This window comes from Lepisosteus oculatus, chromosome 6 (assembly GCF_040954835.1).
Source record: "Lepisosteus oculatus isolate fLepOcu1 chromosome 6, fLepOcu1.hap2, whole genome shotgun sequence".
NCBI lineage: Eukaryota > Metazoa > Chordata > Actinopteri > Semionotiformes > Lepisosteidae > Lepisosteus > Lepisosteus oculatus.
In genome coordinates, this window is record NC_090701.1 from 15,494,238 (window position 1) to 15,519,640 (window position 25,403).

Consider the following 25,403-nt stretch of genomic DNA (forward strand, 5'->3'; position numbering starts at 1 on the left):
TATTTACTGTAACATAGACAATGTAGACAAAAAATAAAATCTTTTTAACCTTGCACATACTATGAAAGCACTTGATTCAAGAGTTTAAAATCCTCAAAGGCATTGACAAAGTGAACTTGAGTTCAGAATCAACAATGAAGCCCTACCTAGAGACACAAGTGAAAACTACAGTATGAAGAAACATAATTAAAACTAAAAACAGGAGACACTTTATGCAAAGTATTGTGGGCATATGGAAAATGTTAACCTGCCAAGTTGTGGACAATGATAACCTGCCTTATTTCAAGATGCTAGACTGCGAGAGTACTTGCCAGAGTATGCAACATTCTTTGACAATATGTTGTTTAGTCCAAAGACACCAGAAACACAGCTCTTTCAGAGAAAGGCCTCATTTGAGAAGACAGAAAGTTAACACAATGGTCACCACAATTGGTCATCGGTAGATTAAGACATCTGCATAATAGGCATCACAGTGAGTGTTTTACCCATTGTTCTGGTCAATTATTATGGCATTGAAAGTATGATTAAGTGGGGAAGAAAGTTCTTTACATAAAAAGGCATATTGAGCGCAACTGTACTGTTCAGTGATGCATGCACAAAGACCTTGCATTAACAGTTTAATTAGTTGCACAAATCAGTTCAGATATACTTTTTGCAGCTGGACAATGTGAGATGACACAGTTCAGAATTATAATGGTACAACTTCAGAAAAACAATGAGGTCTTAGCTTCTCCAACTTTATGTCCCGATTTTAGTTCAGTAGAACATCAATAGCACCAAATCTGCAATGCCATCAAGAAGTGACACCAACCAACAGCACAACTGAAAGTAGCACAGAACATTTCAAAGCACTTTATTAGAAAGTTGATCAGGGCTCCGCAGAAATCCTATTTGGATTGTGTTAACATAATCAATGTTTTAATTTTATAAATAATGGTATACAGACACTTATAATGATTCTTCAATCTGCTTTCTTGTTCATGTGTGTTTTTGTTTGACATGTACGGTATGTTTAAAGTATTGATTAAGCCCTTGGATGTGAGTGCTGCATTTCTTTTGTGTATTCCATTAAGAACTCCATAAAACACTTCTGGTTAACTAAAATGTCCTTGAATTGCATCATACAGCACATCTAACTGATATGTTATAAGCCAAGTTTCTTCAACAGAAATGAAAAAAATAGCACTTCACTGTTAATTTGTAGTGTCAAACTCAAGACTGTATAAACTGGCAAATGTGTTAAACTGTGTTTTACATTTAATCCAAAGTGAAATTATGTGAACATTCTTTGTCAGGCAGTTAAACAAGAACACAATTTTCCTGGTCTTAGCCTGTGTGCCATCATAGAAATTAATTCAATGCAAATGGTGATGAACCTCCAACCCCAAGAGTTAAGCAAGACCTTAACATGTTCCCAAAATTCAGTTAAATTACAGTACACTACAAATTTCCACTGACATAGCACTGCCGTAATCAGGTTTCAAAGACCTTTGTGCTGGCCTTGGAGGCTAGCCCTGGATTCAAAATTCAGAGCTCAGTTTTATTTACTGACTAAACAAAGAACTGATTCAGCTGTTCTGTACTTCCACGGGCATTAAAATGCAGATGCAAGACAACATTTTAAAGTTAAGTTGTGAAACGTCTGTCCTGTTACTTAGTTCTCCTTATTCCTGTATGTATACCAGCCTCATAGTTTAGATAAGTAATTGATTACCATATTATTAGTTATGAACTACATGTTAGGCTAAGTACCATGTGTGAAGTGTTGCTGGGGCTCCTTTTTTCCATTTAATTAATATTGGTTATGAAATTTGCTTTCTGTGTCTCATGTGGAAAAGCTCATCCAAAATTGATTGCTGTGTGTACAAAACTGATGGACTTGGCCAAATACAAATCCTACCATATCCTTGTCTGTCATTTTGAAAAACTACTGGATACAACTAATATCCCCAGGAGATGCCACACCATTGCATAATGGAGGGCCCTTCCTAACAGCTTTTTCTTCAATATAATTTGTTAAACTGTTCTGCACAATCCCACATTCTATACTATTCATGCAAAAAATGTGCCTCTAAACTTTGACTTTGTCTATGTTTTTTTGTGCCAATTGCAGTGAAGAATTACCCAATACAGCAGAGCCTGTCAATTATAGGGTGTTGGAAATGTGAGAAAATAGCAATAACAGCAGGAGGTCCTGACAAACTCAGAGCTCTGCAGAATTACATACATTGTTGCACATTACTACAGGTGTTCTAAGCAATGGAGGCTAGCATAAAATACACATAAATAAGAACATACAATGGTATTTCAGATATGCAGTACAAGTAGCACATGGTAAGTGCTAAGAATATTGTGAATATAAGGCACAACACATCTGCCCTGGGTTCAATTCCAGACATGAGGTGTTATCTGTGTGGACTGTATGTTCTCCTCATATTCTCATGGGTTTCCTCCAGATGTTCCTCTCACAGTCCAATGATTTACTGGTAGATTAAATTGCCCCTGGTGTTAGTGTGTATGTATTTGTGTCTGTGTACCTTGCAGTGGACTGGTGTCCCACCCAGGGTGTATCGAGCCTTGTACTAATTGCGTGCCATGTTTAGGCTCTAGCTTCACTGTGACCCCGTATTAGTTAAAGCAGTTAGAAAAAGGAAGGATGGATATTACAGTCTGAAACATTTTATATTTTAAAAATTATCTCAAAATGAGTAGTGTATATATCATTGTGCACTGACTGAATTGTAAGTTTAGAATTTAACTACGAAGGGCTTGGCTGTCGTTTAAAAATCAGATGAGTTAAAATATTCCTGTCAGTAAAGATTACCTACTTCCATGGCATATTTGCTGAAATTAAGCTCAAGCTGCAAGTAATGCCAAAATGATTGTGAGAATGAAAAAAAGTGCAGAATAAATGCTTACCATTCATTTGCCTTCGATTGTTTTCAAAACTTCATCAGTCTCAGTAATCTCTTAATCTCACTCAGTGGATCTGTTGATAATAGCAATTGATCATCTATATGTTGGATATTAATCATCCACTATCCAGTCTGTCTGATGTAACAAAGCATATACAAGACTGTGACAAGACTGAAGTCATGCTTATTGGTACCCCCCATCAACTTCGTAAAGCCAGTCCTGTAACCCTGTCTGTAGATGGCTCTGTACTTGAGCTCCAATCAAAATTGAAAAACCTTGGGGTTATATTCGATTCTGGCTTAACATTCGACCCACATGTACAGCATACTGTCAAAACATCTTTTTTTCACCTTAGAAATATCGCAAGACTACGCCCTATGCTATCATTAACTGTGGCTGAAAAGCTGATCAACATATTTGTATTCTCTCGAATTGACTACTGCAATGCTCTGCTCCCTGGGGTATCTAAATCTACTCTGAACAAGCTGCAGTATGTCCAAAATTCAGCAGCCAGAATCCTGACCAGATCTAGTGCAAGTGTTCACATTACTCCTATCCTGGAGTCCTTGCACTGGCTTCCGGTCAAATTCCGCGTAGACTTTAAAATCCTCATGCTCACCTACAAGGCTTTACATGGCTTGGCACCTCAATACCTGTCTGAACTTTTATCGCCCTACTCCCCACCTCGCAACCTCCGCTCTTCAAATTCTGCCCTCCTTACTGTCCCCCAAGCCCGTCTACATTGTATGGGCGACAGGGCCTTCTCCTGCTATGCCCCCAAGCTCTGGAACTCCTTGCCCAAGGATATTAGAGAGTCACCTTCTCTAAACTCCTTCAAATCCAGACTCAAAACCCTCCTTTTCAGAAAAGCCTTTACTTAACTGCTTCCATTCTTCACCCCTCTGCTCTTCTTAATACCATCTTCCACGGTCTCCTCTATTGTTATTGTTGTATTGTTGTAATTATAATTGTGTCCTGTCTTGTGAAATTTTCTTATTTATTGTTGTAGTCTTCTTATTTATTGTTATTGTCATCCTGTAAAGCGCTTTGAGAAGCCACCTTTAAAGGCGCTATATAAAATAAAGTTTATTATTATTATATTATATTATATACAGTAGACTGATCTTACAACTTTGGAACAGAAATGTTAAGTTGATAGTCTGAATCCCTTGCTTTTTTGTTAGACAAAAATATTCTATTTTTTCTTCTAATGAGTAGTACAGTACACACACATTGGAATTCTTAATCGTGCTGATCTCTCGAGACATACTGTACACAGTACAACAGACACCACCACACAATGTAGACAGTACATTACAGACCTAATACATAATAACAGGACCAATATGTCCACAATATAAAACAATGTTTTTTTATGCAAAATCCCTCTGTTAGTGTGTACTTGGATTAATTCGCATAGCAGATGATCTAATGCAGTGAAAATGGAATATATGTGAGTTGTAGTATTCTAGCAGAAGAAGGGCCTGCTATTCTGTTACACTTTAATAAATACTACCATACTGCCAAGGAGAGTTCAAGCCAACTGTACATCCCCATCATTCCATAGAAGAAATAGTATTGATTTGCATCTGGACATACAGTGTATCAGCAAACTGAGTGAGATACTGTATGTGTAGTAGCTCCTGAAATACAGAAGTTTCAAGTTAGAATGTTTTTTCCAGAAACCCTATAATAGTACAATATACATGCACGATATAAAATGGTTCATTTCATCACCTGTATGTAAAAATCTCTTGATTATCCCCACCTCAATCCCCAGAATTGCTTTTACTGCTCATAAGACTTACATATTTTTTGGTGTTGTTAGGAAATACCTACAGACAAGTCTTATATATTTGTTTTATTCATTGAGATTACTCTTATTCACAGGTTACTCAAAATAGGACTACTGTACAAATTTAATTCCGAACAATGCTATCAGACCTACAGTACCTGAAAAAGAAGGTATTTTACTCTTGGATAAAGTAGCATTATTAATCTCAAGAGTTTCTACTAACTACTGTAATATTAGTGACATTTTAACAGTATTTGAAAAGGTTTAATAGCAAATATTATATATGGAAACTAAATTAAAATATAAAATGTCTTCAATAGCTCATGTCATTGATATGCATCTTATGAGTTTCATGCAATTTGGAATATTGTACACTGAAATTAAAGACTCAAATTTTAAAACATACATGTATAATATATGCATGTAACTTAACAGTTACAAAGCAAAGTGTAAAGGTGTAGTTTTAAATAATTCAATGAGAACTTAAGAATTCTTTGATTTTTTTTTGTGTGATATTTTAATTGTTTTCTATGCAATGTGGTGCCATGGGGGTAGCTGACACCACATTGGGCATGGTCAGGCTCTCATTCTCCCCCATCATGCCCCTTTATAAACTCTTTTGGGTTCGTTTTCTCCTTTATCTTAGACGCACTTTCCTCCAAGAGTGGTAATCACAATGACCCCCTCATCGGGGCAACAGGATATATGACTCCACATTCCATTACTTCCGGGCCCTTTGACTTCAGAGTCTAAGGTTCATCCTGTTGTCCTCACTGCTAGGAGCTTCCTTCTCATACTCCATTAGGACACTGTTTCACACACAGCCAGTGCCCCGGGCTCCCAGGTCTGCCTCCAGCCCCGACATCCTCTCCCTAAGCCACCAGGTTGGGTTACACAAACTACCTACATCACAGAGTCTCTTCAGCACTACACACCGTGCCAAGACCCGACACACTCACACACACTCACACACCTCACTCTCGCGCCCTTAGATTGTGAACTCACAGCTGCCAGCACACATCACATCATGCCCAGCCACCAATGCGTTACATCCTGCACCCGCCAGCGCACCTCACTATCTCCCAGAAGGTTCAGCTAGATAGATCCTCCTCACTTCTCTGATACCATGTATTGCCCGGGGGAGGGTCCCTCTACCACACAACCCACTCTGGTCCCCACTCATTAACTCACTCATACAGCGGACACGACAGCCCTGCTGTCACACCCTAGCAGGATGCCGTCCCTTGAAATCTTTCGATGATCTCATAAAGCTCCGTTTCTTTTGTCAGTCTCCTCACAGACTGACATTTTCACTTTCTTCCTTGCAGCCTGTTCCTCACAATCCCCTCCGGAATTGTCATTCTTCTCCACCCTCGCACGGGGTTACTACAGCGGCTAATCAAGTCTTTGTTCACTCATACACAGCGGCATGCTCTTCTAACATCGCCCTGACTACGAGTGTCTCACACCCGCTACTGTCATGCTTCAGCCCAGCTCTCTCACTGCAGAGCCTCCGCAATTATACTCCACTGCAGCTACAGCAAGACTGAGGTCCTTCTAGATCTTTCCCGCTCTTTAAACCACTTCTACACCTGCCGTTCATTCCCTTATTCACGTCAGGTGTGGTTTCCACGGCAAAGCGTCTTCCTTAATCCACACCAAACACTCCCTGCATTGTACCACAGCATTAAACTTAACAATGTTCTATCTAAAGTTGAATATCATTTCAACAGTATTTTAAGAAAAGCTACAGTACATACTGGAACCTTCAGCCATTGAGAGGTATGCCTCAGAATTTTGGTCACTTAACAAAAATAAAACAATCCATCTTTCCATTCATTATCTAACCACTTTATCCAAAACAGGGTTGTGAAGACACCAAAACCTATCAACAGGACACGATCTGGATGGGACACCAGTTTATTGCAGAATAATGACTTAATTAAATATTGTCTATGTATCATTTTTTTTCTTGAGTAACCAAAGACCCACCTTTCACATTTGGTGTTCACATAAGATAGAGGCCTCATACTGAGACTGGTCATGTGGAAATTGTGTGTGGTGCGAATATCAGGTTTTTCAAATTTGATGGACATAAAAATAAAAAACCAAAGGCATCTGAGAGCTGCTGAGCAAAAGATTCTGTGTTTAACTGTCATCAGTTCCTGTCAGGTTGAGGAGATGCACTGGGAAGCAAACTTTCTAGCTGGTGACCTGGGTTTGTGTGGGGGGGGCTGTGTGCCACATTTTTTTATTTTCATGTCAGTACACTGTGGGGTGGTAAAGTTTGCGGAGCAGTAAACTAGAGCAAAGGATGATAAAACTACAAAAAGATAGGACAAGAAATTTGAAAAGCATAGTCTTTTATCATTTGAATGCATAAGCAACACAATATTCTGCAATACTAATTTAGTTTAATTTAATTATACAACCAGTAACAAAATTATCAAATTATGGAATACAGTATGAATTACAGTATGTCTTTCTAGGAAAGTTGGTTTGCGAAACTTTGGACATGGCTCTCTTAGTTGCTTATTCTTATCTTATTCTGCTTACAATTTGATTTTTTTACAATGATCAACAAAAACATACTATCGTTGGTCAATAGCAGACTTCCAATTAAATGTAATTTAGGTACAGTACTTCAAATTCAAATTAACATCTAAATCGATAAGAACAATGCAGTTAATATAAAAATAAAAATTAATTCAAATAAAGCAAATTATGCAAAGAAGGTAAAGTTATATTTTATTTTGTAACATTGTATTTACTTTCAGGGAGACTATTGTATATCTGCATGATATACAGTTGGAAAAGCCTGTCACTCTTCCTTTATGCTTACAGAGATAGTCTGGCAAGTTTTCAATGTCATAGGAAATGCTGCATTCCGTTGTTATTACAGCAATTTGTAGTTCATATAAAGTCTATTTAAATGGATGTTTTCCATATTTCCATATCCTCTTGGTATCTGTCTTAACAGATAGACCACAATGTGGATAAGCACCCAAATACAATTTTTTTATTGACCTAGAAACTTATGAATATGTTGAACATGATTGCCAACAAACCATTAATACTTGATAATGTCATTGAAATCAGTATGTGTACAGTATATAGGCATTCCTTCAGGCAGTTCCTTTCCAATTCTGATGATCCTGTGTAGTGGCATCACTGGGGAGGACATCTACATGGTGATTACTGGTAGCACTATCTTATAGATCCAGGGTCCTGGCTTTAATTGAAGCTTCAGGCACCTGGATTTTTCATACTCCCCTCTGTTTGCATGGGTTTTTGGAAGGCAGCCCAGTGTCCTTCAATCTCTCAAATGGCATTTGATTGGTTACAATTGCCTCCATTTAATTCAACCCAGGGTTAGATGTTGTTCTTAGTACAGCTAAGGGGGCATTTACAGTATGAGCAGAACTGGCTACATGACTAAATTAGATTCAAATTGGGTTCAATGGTCTCTTAACATTTTTAGCTGTTCTGTATTTCTGTCTTCAGGCTATATATAGTATACAATAGGATTTGTTTTTTAGATGGGGTCTAAGTTAATAGTAAGTGCTCTAGTCAAGTCACAGTGAACAGATAGACCACAAATATGACTGTTCTATGTGGCAAATATGCACAAATCACCTTTTCATGTGTAAACCTTTGAATGTGCACACATTCTCACATGTGTTATTTCCATATCTGTTACTTCATACTCAGGAGATAAAACAATTAGAGGCTATGAGCAGTTTTGTACATGCATATTGCGCTGAAACAGGTTCATTGATGATATTTCATAAATAATAAAAGACCTGTCTATCTTTAAAGTTCCATTAGACAGATGTTAAGTGGATTTCCCTGTTAAATCTGTTCAATTATTGCTATCATGATTGAAATATTTAAGCAGGTACCACACAATCTTATACAGTACATGCACCTTCTCGGGTATTACTCACACTCACACAAAGCATTTCAACAACAAACGCAGGGTCTGAGAATGCTTTTATTTGGCAACAGCAAGTCTTGTGGGTTCTGAAAAGAAGCTCCCCCCAGAAATACCCTTAAGGTAATGAAAGTAAGCACCGTCGTTCTGTTTAAAACCTGAAGCACTGTGAAACAGAAGCAAGGATCTCCCTCTTAAGAGCAAGTTTTGCAGTGATGTTGTCAGAATGCACTGGGAACAAAACTGGTTAATATCTTGAATCAACACTCTAAATGAAAATTAAAATGTTTGTGTATGGAAATGTACAATATGTGTTCATACATAAAAACACAGTATCCTTCACATCTGTGTTGCTCCTTAGTCACTCTGAGAGAATGTTCTAGAAGTTCCTTTAAATCATTTTAATGACATTCGCATTGGAGTGTGTTTTTAGAAATTATTTCATAACTCAAGGGCATTCTTGTCTTCCTCATTTTGCCATGCAGTGAATATAATTATATATTGCTGAGTATCAAGCTTTCCATGTCACTTTTGAATAATTCAGAAACAAAATGGATGGTAGCTTTTCTTAGCAAGGACTTATAAATGATAGATTATTATTATTAATTTATCTGAATGATGCTGTTATTTAAGGAACTTGGAGAAGTTACAGTACAATTACTGATGTTTTTACATAAAAATGGGGGTATCTATTTATATAACTGGATCATCTGGGCTAAGTACCTTACACAAGGTTACAACAACAGAATCCACACCGGTGAATAAGAGATAAAAGTCAAGATCCTTTAAGAATCCTGATTATTACTTTAGTTAGTATTTGGTGTACAGTTTTTCAATATTTTCCGTCTTAGAAATAGAAACATTTTACAAATAAATACAAATAAAGCTTGATAGAATTGCTTGTTGATTTTTAGTCTTGAATTGGAAACGTAAAAAGATGACAACATTAAAGAAACTTCCTTATGGACATTTTCTGACACTTCAAATTGAAAATTTCAGAAACATTGTTTGCAGATTGTGTTCAAGATTACTTATAGAAAGTGTCCAAAGATAAATATTTATTATTTAAGTGCAATGTGTTAATATGTTCTCCAAATAGAAAAGTGTGATCTTTCACTACACAAAGAAAAACACTATCACATAATATTTACAGATGTTATTCGTAAAAATGTTTTAAAAAATATACCAATGTTTACTGTACTCCTTATAAAAATAAATTGGAAGACATTCTTGACAGAACAGATTCTTTGAACCACAAAACAAATGATTTTGATATATATAAGGAATATACCATACCTTGTAGGTAATTAATAATTACAATTTTAAAAGAAAATAACCGTTTACTTTGTATGCTAGTACATGTATGTTGCGGAATTTATTCTCCATGCAATTTAAACTACAGCATGTTGGCAGACATAAGGAACAACATTAGTACCAATTCCAGTTAATATTCTTGCAAGCACAAGTTGAATAAATGAAGTGTGTTCAGTCTTCAAGATACTTTCTATTTACTGTATATTTAATTAGTGGTATAGACATTAGCTCAGAAATGTATAGGTTATGATCAAAGATTACTCCATTTAATTTGGAGGGTTATACTGATTGTCCAGGTTGCATTCCCACAAATATGTCCCACTGTTTTCTTTATGCAATTAAAATGAGACATAAAGAATTAATATTTCCCATTTTAATAATGCCCATTTTTTGACTGATTGTATACAGCATCTCAATTTTAGTATTACTGATTCTCACACTATTTTATATGTTGCATTTATTATATGTAAAATAAGATTTTCGTACCAGATATTTTAAATAACTTCTACATAATTTAATTCTATAGATCTCTACATGTTTCTATTTTCTACTAATGAGAAACAAACTTTGTTACTATAGGAACACATTTAAAAGTTTTACTTTTGGAATGCAGATTATTGACACCAAAAACAATGTTTGCAATAATTTATAGTGACAGAGTTATGCATATAATAGCCAGTGTTTTGTTGAGTGTGTTGTGTGTTTATTTTACCTCTTTGGTGTCTACTTCCCTTTCCACTTAAGCTTGGCCTGCTGTCCAAACACAACAGAAGGCAGTCATCACAGATGGAGTGGCACACTGTTTGCTTAGACACCTGTCAATTGGCACACAGTCAGAGGTGACACATTTGATGTTTAGGGGTGCTGAGCAGGCAGGTCCCAGACCTGGAAGAGAGGAACAGGAACGAAAATAAGGAGACTGGAAGGAATGGCACACTTGACCTGGGCCTCCATTAATCTGAGTCGTTGGAAGAGATATAGATGTTATTTAAAGCAAAAAATTGTCAATCTTAAGAATTAAAGAATCAGTTTGCAATACAAATTAGAGGATGCGGAAAGATCTTGGGGAATATTCACAATATTAAGAGACTTAGAATAACCTGCTAGGGTAAGTGATAAAGCTGGCCATTGAATTAAGTCTTGGCTGGTTTTCCAAATAGGATATAATTCTGTTTTCAGAAGGATCATGTGATTTAGACTAAATAGGAGTTATGAAGGATTTTTGCTAACATCGACCTTGAAATGGAAGTGAGTGGGAATACCTTTTAGATACAACACTATAATGCATTTCCACTCCTCTTTTTGATTAATCTAGAAACTGTTTTTCTAATAGATATACTGTATCTGTGAGGTCCTTATGTAATTCAAACCCGTGACATGGATGATAATTCTGAAACATATCATGAGATTCATATTCTGTCAGTTACTGTATGAAAAAGTTCATAAATGCTCAGCTCTAATCTTTTGCGATTATTTTACATTGAGGGATGATCCACTTTTTACTGAAACAGCTGCACTGTTAAAGCACATTTAGTCTATATATTACATAAACAAATTTAATTTCTGTTGGAAATTGTCCTCTACATTATTTCTTCTTCCTGACAGTTTAAGGTTTTCCAATGAGCTGAATATCAAACTTAATAAAGAAGTATGACAATATAAATCATTTGTTATATTTCATCTTTGTTAAATATAAGCCTTTAGAAGGATTTTTGATTGAAATGCCAGTTCTGTTTATGAAAGAAGCACAGTAAATGTACAGTATGTGCAAGATTGTACTGCATGTGTTCCAAAAGAATATGAAATAATATTTTCAGGAATACAAGTAACACAAAACAGTATAAAGTTGGCCTATAGGTCTCTATATAAATGTCCTGAGTTTGCATATTGCAAAAAAAAAAATGTTTTTGCATAACACCCACAATGAAGTATGAAGATTTTCAGTTTGTTTTCTATTCACATCCAACAACATAATCTGCTATACTACATTGAAGCTGTTAATTTGAGAATTTTGTTAAAGTTATTATTTTAACATGCATAAAAATAAGGTCTGTGTCTCTTTCCTTTTCATTGGAATACCTAAACAATCAGAGGCTACAAGTTTAAGTTACAAGTAAGGCTTTGCTTTACATAATGACAAAGGCCTAATGTGATAAGGTGAATAGGAATACATAGAAATAAAATTGAATATGTCATTTATTACTATAATAAATAAAACTGAGAACAAAATTGCACTGATGCAAGTCAAGGAGTAGTCACAGCAGTCATAAAGTACTGCCTCCTACTGTAAGTCAAAAGGAGGTGCAGAACAAGCGTCAATTTAATAGTTCTACATTCTACAAATCCTAGACAATAAACACATTGATACTGTCTTTACAAGGAAACTAACACTTGCAGTTTAAATTCATGCCTTTAGAAGACAGACAAGGTAAAGTTACCAGAACTAAACTATGAGTTACCCAGTCACCGTCAGGTTAAATAGCCTAAGCTCAACTCCGCACCTACCCCCGATAGAGAAGTAAAAATCCATTTTAACCAGTCTGTAACCTGACACAAAATGGCAGAAAGGGCAAAAAAGCAACAAACTCTACAATGTAGAATTATTGTGGATCCACAAGGACAACAAGTAGTACATAAGAAATAATTAAGACAAAAGACAACAGCCAGTATACATGTAAAAATAACAATAATAATAACAACAAGGGAGATGCATATGCTAATAAGGTACTGTTACTGTTCTTATACAGTTGGATAAACAATGTTTGTATACATTCAAAGCATCACAAGAGGCCTGCTTGAAATGCATGGAACAGCTCATTGTCACAGTAATATACAGCATACAGAATAAAGAGCATGGAACATACTGTATATAACAGTGAAATAAAATACAGCAGATGTAGAAATTAATTGAAGTGCAAGATCTTAAATGAGGAAAGAAAGACAAATGCCCTTCACACTACAGCTGTGAGACGGAAATACATATAATACTTAGCTGATTATAATGTATATTGTGACTAATTTAATTCAACTTAATTTAATTAAATTCAGTTTGATTCTGTTAGCTTTACTGAACACTTATAAGACAAATATTTTCCATTTAACAAGTATAGATCATTTTTTTTGGTAGCTACCCAATAGATTTTTCAAAACCCTCTTTTATGATTAAGTATAAATATTATGCATATACTGTGAGATCTGATCACATGAAATATATATATAGAGAGAGAGCCTCACAAAAAATAACCAGGCTCTTCCTATGGTGTAACATTTTGTGAAATTACAGAATGATGCATACACATTTTAAAACTATAATATTTTATTCAACATTGAATGCTCAAAGTAAAGACAAGTTACAGGATATGTCAAAAGCAAAAAAAAAATGAAATATGAAATGAAATATACTGATTACATAAACAACTGAATTCAATATTTGGTGGAAACGCCTTTGCCAGCAATTCCAGCCACAAATCTTTTTGGGTAAGTCTCTACAAACTTTGCACACCAGCTTGGTGCAACCTTGTCCATTCCTCTTGGACGATTTGCTCAAGATCTCTCAAGTTGCTTGATGACCACTTACAGTATGGTGAGCTATTGTCAGGTCTTTCCACAGAAAGAAAAGCTTCATCATGGCTTTAAAACTGCTTTAAAAATACACACATTAGAAAAGTAAAATCTAAAGAATGACAGAAAAAACTGTTCTTGTTTGGCCCAATTCAGGTACCAGCTTTTCCTTAAGTTTTCACTGCGAATTGCTAAGCTATTCTTGTCTCTCAAAGCACCTTGATCCACCTTAAAGATTCATTACAAATACTTCAGTTCACATCAAGGATTAAGTTTGAAAAAGACAGAGTGCAGGACAGTAATATTGCTTTCAATATGAGTAGAACTTCAAGATTTGGTTTTCATAGCTTTAATAACAATTTACACTTTCATTTCTGGGGTATAAATAAGACATTTTTTTATTATTGTTTGGAGATTATTATTCTATCCAACAATATATATCTCAAACTCTTATAAATCAATTTCAGTTCCCCAGACACCAAAGATATGTTCCAAAATAGGCAATCATAGTTGTATGTTTTTGTCATATTTTCCCTGAAGGTACTTATAAGTTCACACCTACCATTTTGAAAGAATATTTAGAAGTCAATGTTAATTTGTGCCTTGTATAATGATAGATTTAATTGCTTTCTTACTTTGACAGCCATATCCTCAAGGAAACCATGCTTCTCACATTACTATAGAGCCTGCTCTGCCAGTATGCTTAATTTTAGACACAAATGTCAAGAATTCTGTTCATCTTATAAAAAGCTTTTCATGATTTTCAAAAAAAAAAATCAGAGCAGTGTCCTAAAATAATGAAATGATTGCAATAATACTGTACATCAATGTTAATCAAAGAAACTTTGTACATATGTTAAGTAACTAGTAATTACTGCCTCTGCAATGAGTGACTATAAATGAATCAAACATAAAAGAATTGCCTGGTTAAGATAAGTTTGCATCTTTATGATTTTTTTCCTCTAAGGTGATAAGTCAAGTGGATGTGTTTGTACAGGAGAACACTCACCATTCTTTTACCAAGATATGGTCTACTTTGAGTACTACAAATGGAAGGTGTTGCCACATTTACTTGGCTGCTAATTCTCTCGTGAAAGCCTCAGATAAATATTGTATACCATATTTGAGGGAGTGTTCCTCATGAGTGCCTTTTAGTAATAGAAAATGGTTGCCTTAAAAGACACTGTCCTTGAAAGACACTGGATTTACTCCAGCTCAGTCCTTAACAGTTGCTCTTTTCCATACAGACACAAATTATGCGATATTATTGGATGTACAGTATGCAGATTCTTATGCAGAAAACACAATTTATACCAAAGGTTCATTAGCTTTAGTGGGAACTTGTTGATTTAGGTGAGCTAATTTTAATAAATAATGGTTTTATGCAGTAACATGGACCTCCTAAAGAGAAGTGTGTTGAAGAGCCTCTTGAATTATTGTTCTCAGTCAGGATGTTAATGGCACATTTAAGCTCTTATGTGCACAAACTAGTAAACCTGTGTTTGTTTTATATACTGTAGTGTTACTTGGTAGTAAGAAACTGTGTTAGATTTGGAACTCCTTGTTTGGTTTGTATTGTAAAATCATTTTATGCTCTTCATAAGATTCATTAACCAGAAATCAATACAATATGCAGTAACTGCAAACAAAAAAAGTGAAACAGAGAAATATGGGAAAAATGAAACGATAAACATAATAGCAGTACTTACTTTGAAAACATTCTACTTCATACAAAAAACATTTATTTAATGATAAAGTATACTAACATACACTCTAGTACATTTTTATACGCATCATTATTAAATAATATGAAGCATACCAGTAATGCGAGTTGGTCCAGCTCTAGTAGCACTTTCACTGGGTGTTCAAATATGTCCATTCATAAATCTGTATGAGATGAGAAGTAGCGACCTGCAGCATTTCAGAACAAGGCACTTCCAGGAATTGTGTATACGGTGATGGCTTATTTCCAAGGTTGCAGTGACACTGTAACATTGGAATCAAGGTTAATCACTATATGGATAAGTTTTGAATATTATTGAGTGGCCCTGGTTTTTGCTGACACTGCTGTGTTTCTCAGCATAGAAACATTCTGTTCAAAATAATCAGACACCTTATCAAATACCAGCAGAACATACAGTATTTCAGTATTGACATGTCAACTAGTGCCATAAACATGGACACATATTCTAGTGAGTCTAGATATTGCTTCATAACTTGGCTCTTTCATCAGTGAAACAGTGAAACAAGAAATTTGTCTTGCACAGAACCACTAACGGGGTGAAACGAAGAAGCAGACGGTGCGTTTTATTATTTAAAGTGGTTTGTGGATTTCTTCTGTACTTCAAATGCTCATGCTTCTGCAGTTCATGGCACATGGCTTTTAACGTTTTTCAGGTACACTCCGATAAACTGAAGTATATCCCTACCAGTGCTCAACTTTTCTTTTTGATTTAACAGTCTGTTTCTGCTCACAAGATATTAAATCATCTGTTTTCCTTTGATTCAGTAGCATCATGGGACCTCTTGATGTTATATTTTTATTCATCAACCACTACTCTTGAAGCTGTCATGTTAGACATTGACATGTTAGACAGGTGTAGCCTTTCCTTTAGTCATACAATGCTGGGGTGTATACCTTTTTTTCAGAGGGACTGGTCCTGCATGAAAATACAAAGGGGCAGTAAGATATACACATACTGTACTGTAGAGTATTTTATATTAAATCATTTATATTTATCGCCGTACAGCTGACCATAGTCAGGTGCATTCCCTACATTCACAGAGAATAGGTTGGCTAATAATTTAAATGTTGTTTTATCATCCTGAAATTATGAATCTGTACAAAAAGTCTCCTGCAGTTCTTCTACAACTAATGCTTGGCAGCTCCAGTCCTGCATATCAGGAAACTCTTTGTGATGTGCTACTGTAAGTCACAGACCCAGATGCAGTCTTCCATCACAATTGCTTTTATTCTCTTTTCCTGTAGAGAGGATATGATTTCATTTGCTGGGCAAAAACTATTTTCAAAATGTTTTCTCATCTAAGCTACTTGACATCAGTATGATAAAGGACATCGACCTGTGATACGCTGATGGTTTCTAAAAAAAAAAAACTCCTGGTTATTCACAGTGCATGAATGAAGTCCATTGATGATTGCTAAAAGTCCATTATTTCTTTGAATTTTAAATACTGTCCACACAAGACCCCCTGGAGAATAATACAAGAGCAAATTCTCAGAACAGTAAATCAAAACTGACCCATGATGCCACATAGTCACTGCAACTGTGCAAATACAGTACTACCGTTTTTCTGCATTTCCTGTTGTTGACAGGCAGGCACACAGCTTCACAGTAACACAGTGGTATGGTACTGCATAAGCAATACATACCCCGATGTATCTTCTTAAGTGATCAATAAAGCCATTGATCTCTCCATGCATATTTGGGGTACCATCTGTAGTTAAAGCCATCAAGGCCACCAATTTATCTCACTGTAAGTTTAAGTCACTAGCAGTGTCTTTCAAAGCACTGGAATATTTTTTTTTAAATATGTTACATGGTTCGTTGTGCTTTTAAAAAATTTACAAGAATTATCTACCAATGCATCACTGCATGCTCATTCTCGAGAGGCTGATGTTCAAAGAGGTTTGGTAAAGATTGACCTCTTGTATAGGTCAGAATATGCATCATATATACACAGTAATGCAGATGTAGGTAATGTCAACAGTACTAGAGTAATGTAGTACCAACAGAACACTCATATCATGACCATCAACCATGCTGGTGAGAATATAATAGTCTGGGGCTGCTTTGCTGCCTCAGGACCTAAACGCCTTGCCATAATTCTTGGAACTGCTAATTTGGCACTGTATTAGCAAATTCTGGAGGTAAATGTCAGGCCGTCTAATTTTAAGCTCTAAATAAGCTAAAAGTGGGACAGGCAGCAAAATGATCCTAAACACAGAAGCAGATGTACAATAGAATGGTTGAAACAAAATTAAATTTGCTGCTTTAATTGGCCAAGTCAAAGTCTGTGCAAGGAGAGCAAGCAAAGGAAGCCATTCGTGCGAGGAAATGTCACAGATGTGAAGCAGTTCTATAAGGAAAAATTGGCCACAATTCTTAAATGACGATGCAAGTGACTGATAACTGTTAAAGGAAGTGTTTGTTGGGTTCTGTTTTATTTATAATGCTTAGCCTTAAGGGGAATCAGAAATCATTGAAGAAAGAGCTGGAGTAACAAAAACCAACCTTTGTTTTATTTTATGCACAACAACACAATATGACTGACTGTCCCATAATACTACCCTCCAGTCTATGGCAACCGACAAACCATGGTACACAGCAAGTTCACATACACACTCGCAAATATATCTTATGTCTTTGTGTTACATGTTTAATAGGGTTCATTATGCTGAAGATGGTTTTCATGTTTTATTAAAATTTTCAGGAAGACCTAATTATGTTTTATCTTCAAAATATACAAAAAGATGGACTAATCTAGGGGGTTCACAAGCTTTATATGAGCACAGCAATTGACTCTGTGACAGTAATTGATTTCACACTCATGTTTGCATCATTGTAACTCATGACAAAACTTTCAAATACTGCTGTTTCATTTTTACACAGATCAGATTGTTCAAAGACACATAATATTTCGCCTTTCCTTTACAAAATTCTGACCCGTGTCAGTTAAAGCAGAGGACAATGTTAAAGACTCCGTTCTTCTTGGGGTTACTACAACTCTAATAACAGGGCAAATATGTTGATCTCTTAAAAGTAGTACTTCTTGAACTATTTAGGATCATGCCAAATAAGGTCAAGAGATCGCCTGTAATAGGAATCCAAGCACATCTTGTGTTTTTGTTCTTACAACCCAACCCTACCAGAAACTTGCAAAGTTGTGGAAAACCAGTTTTCCTGGATGACTATCTCTAGAACCAGATGTTTACTCCATTCTGGATGTTTTGATCATTTTCATACCTTATAGTTAATCTGGTGAAACACCACCCATTAAATTGTACTTTTAAACCTATTAACTCTCCAGCACACTCCAGTACTTAAAATTTGACAATTTGTTATCCACCTGCTGAAAGATAATCACAACACAGATCAGAAAATGCGATCATCATCCTCATCATTTTACACTAGGATAACAGAGAATATTATGAATAAAAAAAATCTCTCCCTGTTTGTCTCAATTAATGTAAGGCCATATGAAATAGAAATGTTCTCTGCTCAGCTAGACCAGTAATGCAATTACTGAAATATGCTTCAGTGTCAGCTTTCCCATGAAAATGCGTGCATTCCTATGCATATCTTTGCATTTCTAAATCATAAATGATAAAAAGGAGGAAGCATAGTTTCATTTACTCAAAACGGTATAAGAACCAATTCCTTACAAGAACCACGTGACAGTCAGCTTGTCAGAAAGATAACAAGTAGATTATTTTACTCATTAACTGCTTTTCAGAATGTTAGTTTTGGATGATATACTGTATGTAATGAATGGATGAAATATGAATATATGTTAAAATAAGCCTGAAATTAAATCATGTTTCCATATTGAGGTGTAGCATCAAAGTTGTGATTATGTTTGCAATTAATCATTTAGGAATGTTTTAGTAATAATCTTTGTATATTGCCTTGAAATAAAACCCTGGACTTACTTAGCTCCTTTGAATCAGATCCTAAGGAATGTTGCTGATAAACTGGTTGCCGTCACTCAGTAACACAAGCCAGGCCAACATGAAACAACACAACACAAATTGGGATGATCCTGTTACCTCCAGTGACGGAGACAACTCTCAGCCAAAAGAGAAGCACATCTGGACTTATACCCCAGCTAGTGGACACCGGCCATAAATGCCCTGACAGGGTCAGATTGAAGAACATGCCACATGAAGATCCTCAGTGCACCTAATGATGACATGACCGATCACCACCTGGCAAATTGACAGCAAATGAATCACATTACTAATCACAGTGATACCAGCACTGCCTGAACTGCAATTGCAACAAAAAAAATGAACTGTTGGAATGAAAGACCATTCATAAACAAAAAGTTTTCCGAAGACTTTCATTGCAACAAGTAAGGTTTTGTGACATCTTCCCAAATTTAATTTTGCCTCCTGATTGCCAAAATATTGCAGTTAGACTTTTGCTAGACACGAGTAAATAAAAACAAATACAAACTATAGACAAGAACATATTCTTCCAATCTAAATCTCACGTGTCGCCAGTTTACCTGTCCTGAGACTGTTTGCATCTTCCTGTGGAAGCTGTCTTCAGCATGATGAGCTCTTAGCTCAAAGTCACTGGATGAAGACTTTCTCTCTCTGTGGGCTTTTTCCAATAAAGACTATTTAAATAAAAAATTAATTCAGGAAAGTAATGAAAATTGTGTTAATGTGTGATTACATACAGTATTTGTTAGTAGATTATCTCATTATTGTGAGTAAACAGATTATCTTGATATTACGAGATCCACGTACTTAATGTGATCACGTGATAGCACAAATTGTCATACTACACCCACATCATGATTATCAGCCTTTGTTTTAAGCAGTAGAATCGATTCCAGAGTACACTTGTTCTTGTTTGAGGATATTTGTGAGTGTCCTCATGGTTAAAACTGTTCACATGAGGTGCAAACTGTAACATTTAATTACAAAAAAAAACAAAAGGAAAGTCAGTCTGTGCGTATTTCACAGCGTTTTACATTGTCACTGTCCTTGCAAATGCAATAGGTTATTCATACACTGAAAATATGTAATTACAAGATAACTCAGAAATTGTTTTTCCTTGGTGGCATCATTGCACTTCCATAGTATACTCTTGTATTTCTATATTTTATTGTATTGTATTGATAAGAATGTTTATTGATTTTTTGAATATTCGTTTATATTTCAATGTTCTAATTGACTGATTTCACCTAGCCATTAACTGCTGTCTGAATTTGTTGTCCTAATTTCTGATTATGTAACTGGGTTTAAACCATCAAATTACTACAAAGGTCATTTTAAACACCTGTTTGTCTTATCAAAAACTTCACACTCGATTTCTTTCTCCTGCCAAATAGTCATGGTGGAGCTGTAACTACAGAGCAAGATAAAGCTGTTCATAAAAATAACAATCGCATCCATTTGAATACAACTACTCTGTTTTGTGTGTTTTCTCCTTCATAGGTCACATCTATGGGAAGAAAGGTTCCTTCAAGAGTCAGAAGAAAATTCTGATTTTGGTTCTTGGTGACACTGCAACGTACCAAGTCACTTTGTTACTCTAAAACGCTTTTCCACATGCAATTCTGTGCCTTTTCACTAGAATGCAGTCACTTACAGTATGTATTCAGAAAGCAGGCAGATGTTTTCTGCTTGCCTTGCAGGAGCTTCCTGTAGTTCAAAAGAACTAACAATGAAGTAATGGGAGAGGACAATCTAATGGAAAATTTTCAGAAATCTCAAAAACTCACACCTGCAATCAATGTTGTTTAAGGAGGCATTTGTTCACCTGATGAAAGAAAACAAGTTCCAAAGAATCATGCTATCAAATTCTCAGAAACTGCCGGTATGTGAAAACAATATGCTACAAAGATTACATTTTGCTGCTTTATCTGGCTAGATTAGTATTGCATTGCGAGGCTATGGCAAAAGACCAGGAGACAAAAGAAAGGGAAGCATTCCAGAACTGGGCTATTTGTAAGAAAAAATGTATTATTTTGAGAAAAAAAAAAGATTTGTGGAACTTTTTGGAAATTTTTGCTGACATTTTCAAATGCCAAAAAATTGTTTATGACACAAGCTGTTCTAAGTGAAAACTAATTAGCTATGATTTGTGAATAAAATCCAAAAATATATTAAAGGTTACTGAAAATGTTAGAAGGTGGTTATACGGTATCATCTATTGAAACCATTGGAGTCATTGGAACTATTCCACATTGCAACATACCACACACAGTACAGTATTATGATTGGGCTGTTCCCATATAATCATACGTTTATATGTAATCATATACACTGTTTACATAAAAAATGGTGAAGCTGGTTCTTGTTGAAGTTGGGCTTTAAAGTTAAAAATCACAGCAGAATTTAATTTTTATTTTTATTTTTCTCATAGGCATGGTGCACCCCTCGTATTTTAAAAACAGAAAATATATTGAAAAGCAATAGAAATTTGTTGAAATGAGTCATGATAGACATGGAGATGGAAAAAATTCATCAGTTCCTAAAAATGCTGTTAGAGCACTTCTCACAAATGAAACAACTGTACAACATCTGTTGTGTGCCAAGCTGCTGGCTCGGGATGACTGCTGTGTGCTACCCTAAAGAGTGGTGTTATACTTCAGTTTCTAACAAGTGACTCCTCTTTTATATGTAAAGTGCTTTGGGATTTGTCTGCATGAAAAGCTCTAAAGTAGAATGAAATGTAAAGAGCTGTCAAAGTCTTAGAGGTAATGTGAAAGAGGTGAGGTAAAATGAAAAAAACAAATCTTGTGAACAGAATGGCTTGAACTGTACTTTCCCTCTTTCAGTCCCACACAGATAGCGTATATACTGTATACAGTACACTAAAGGATGATGTGAAAGATAATGTTCCCAGACTGTTCAGTATCTAGAGTGCAAATCCTTTTCACACTGCCATAGCAAGGTCGTGACTCAGTGTCAGTAGGGTTGATTAAGGGCTTTCACAGTGCGCTTTGAATAGGTTGGTAAGGCATAGGAGGACTTAAGCAAATACACAATTTGCAGACAAGAATGAGGATGGAACAGTTTAACTCTGTCTAAAACTGTAACCAGCATGTCTATTATAGTGCATTAATATTTCCCAAGCAGCTGAAACCAGATTCAATTTAATTGCTTGTGCACCACCTATTTTATGCAACACAGCACTTTGAAGATTCACATGTGCTTAAAAGATAAATACAATTAAGAAAATACAGTGTCATCTTTAAACTGAATGATTCCATCTTTTTATTCTGAAAATGATCTTCAAATATACTAAAAGACAAGTACTGTGCTGTATATGCTATTTGTATGTCTACTCATTTTCAAAAAGCCCCTTACTACTGGTAAGGGTAGTGCTGACAACTGGGAACACCCAGCAAAAACCCACACAGACATGGGGAGAACATGTAAACTACTGTACATTGGAGGTAGTCCAAACCAGAGTCAAAACCAGGACCCAGGATTTGTGAGGCAGCAGCACCAGAGACCACTCCAAAACCCTTCTGGCCTTCTCAATTTCAAATTTAAAATGATCACCGCTGGAATGGTGTGTCTGCACTATAGGCTATTGCTGGAGCGCTGCAGTGTCTTCTGGCCTTCATTTTAAATAAACCTCTCAGTTACATAAATGGTTTAGTTGTCTGGTAAGCTGAATAGTTCCTATACTTCATTCCAAGCTCCAAAATACCACATTTAACTTGATGGTCAGGAGAGGCTGCCAGATTTTGATTGGCTCTTGTTTATCACTTGTTGCAAATAGGTCAATCACCATCTGAAATGTTTTTTATTTGTCCTTAATGATCATTTCAAAAGCTACAACAATTTAATCTGTATATCTATGAATTGCAATATTCAATAAAGACAGTTGACTTGATTTGGTATAAGAATGTTATGGAATTGGAGTAAATTGCTCAAACAGAGCAGTATGTAATAATAATAATAATAATAATAATAATAATAATAATAATAATTACTTACACTTATATAGCGCTTTTCTGGATACTCCACTCAAAGCACTTTACAGGTAATGGGGACTCCCCTCCACCACCACCAATGTGCAGCATCCACCTGGGTGATGTGACGGCAGCAGAGTAATGAAGCCAATTCATAGATGGGGATCATTAGGAGGCCATGATTGGTAAGGGCCAAGTGCCAACCTTTTTGTTTTACGTCTCATCCGAAGGACGGCGCCTGTTTTATGGTATAGTGTCCCCATCACAATACTGGGTCATTAGGACCCACATGGACAGCAGGGTGAGCACCCCCTGCTGGCCCCACTAACCAGCAGAAACCTTAGTTTTTCCCAGGAGGTCTCCCATCCAGGTACTGACCAGGCTCACACTGTACTGTAGTTTATTTTTGCTTGTATAGTAGACCTGTTTTTCTTAAATGTTATATCCACTGTTGATCTATTTTTTTCTTAATTAAACTCATAAATGAAACGTTTTAATGACATTACTAAACTTTCTTCCTTAATGAAATGTGCATCTTATATTCTATATCTCTGATATTTCTAAACATCTAAATTTATGTTGATTTGCTAAACTAAATAAGGTATGTTTTCAGTCTTCTTTTCTTCATAGAACATTATAAAAGTATCACATACTCTTTACAAAATTAACAGAGCCTGTTTCATTAATGTCTTGTGATTATATAATACTTTCTTTTCTCAATGAATCCCAAAAAAATACAGCCACAACCTGTGTGAAGCATAGAAGTCATTATGCCCTAACAGCCTCTATGCAACAGATTAGGTAGATAAATAAGAAATTGCTTCACTGATCGACATTAAGAAGGTCAGATTTTGCAAGCCTACAGCGAGATTGAGATTTAGCAGGGCCATCAGGTTAACACCTCTAGTGTTTCAAAAGGTGCCATGGGACCTCTAATGACCATGAAATCAGGATCTCAGTTTAATGTCTAATTTCAAAGAATGGCACCTACCACAATACAGCATCCCCAGTCAGCTTTGCTTAGTATCTCAGATCTGTCAAGATCAGGCTACAAAGTGGGAATGCAGATTTTCACACCCTGTCTGTTTTCAATAAAATTGAAATGAGAAAATATAAATCAATCTTCAAAGGCAGGTGGAGGATACAGAAATAAAACATTCATACCCACATTGAGGTTTAAGTACTGTATGCGAGTCCTGGTAAGTAACTTCAGACATAAATAATGTATGAAACAAATGTCATGCATGAGATAATTAACAATCAGATAATTAACCTATAACTATTTTTATATAAAATTAGTAATCATTTTTTTAAAACCTTAACTAAGACCCATATCCAATGATGTGTTCTATCCAGTACATTAGGCATAAATGAAACAGCACCAGCTGGTGGAATCAGCATTCATTATATGTGGCAGTTGTTCTGGTTTTTAATACTATTGATAACAGTTTGTGAAGGTGAATGCTCATTGTCAGAAATGAGTCTCATTACCAGCTCACTCAGACCTAGACTGTATGCACTCTCTATCCTGCTTATCGAGTGCAATTTGACATGGACTCTAAATTTTGAGCTTTTGATTGATGTGAAAGAAAGACTTTATAAATTACTGAGTTTCCAAGTGTAATTTGGCTTTCAGCTTTAACAGCAGCTGAGTAGGATAATAGAACTGCAAGCTGAGTAGACATGCACAGAACACAGAAAAAAAGTTTATGAACCTCCCAACATAATTATGGGAAATACAATTTCTTTACCATGATACACATCTAATTAAAATTAGTCTTTAACTAATCGAAAGGGTTTACATTTTTAAAATTTAATGTTTTTTGATACACAACGCTGCATGAAAAAGTAACAATGAATAAGTCGAAGTGAGTGTGAAATAATAAGTAAACATTTCATTTAATTAAGTGGATAATTAGAATGTGGTGGTTAAACTAGTAACTAGTAAACAAAGAGTTTGGGAAGCCCAGCACTGTAGAATGACAAATAAATAATAGTCAGAAACTTTGTGAGTTTTGTCTTCATCATACATGTACATTAATTGGAAAAATGTCATGCCATGATCAAAAACATTTTCAGAGAACCTCACAAAAAGAGTTGTTGATGCTAATCAGTCTGGAGAGGGTTACAAAACAATTTCCTACCATTTGAAGCTCTATCTATACCCATTTATCAGATAGTGACGGTAAGTCTACAAATGGT

General features: G+C 35.6%; 1 long non-coding RNA gene across 2 annotated transcripts in view; it reads right to left on the reverse strand.

The window, feature by feature from the left end:
* LOC107078269 (uncharacterized) overlaps positions 1 to 15,428 on the reverse strand; it is an 87,832-nt gene extending 72,404 nt beyond the window's left edge. For both annotated transcript variants that reach the window (XR_011189862.1, XR_001479210.2), the window contains exons 1-2: positions 15,340 to 15,428; positions 10,672 to 10,844 (exon numbers count right to left, since the gene is read on the reverse strand). This is a non-coding gene — a long non-coding RNA (uncharacterized lncRNA). The remainder of the gene's footprint in view (positions 1 to 10,671; positions 10,845 to 15,339) is intronic.
* Between the last annotated feature and the right edge of the window lie 9,975 nt (positions 15,429 to 25,403).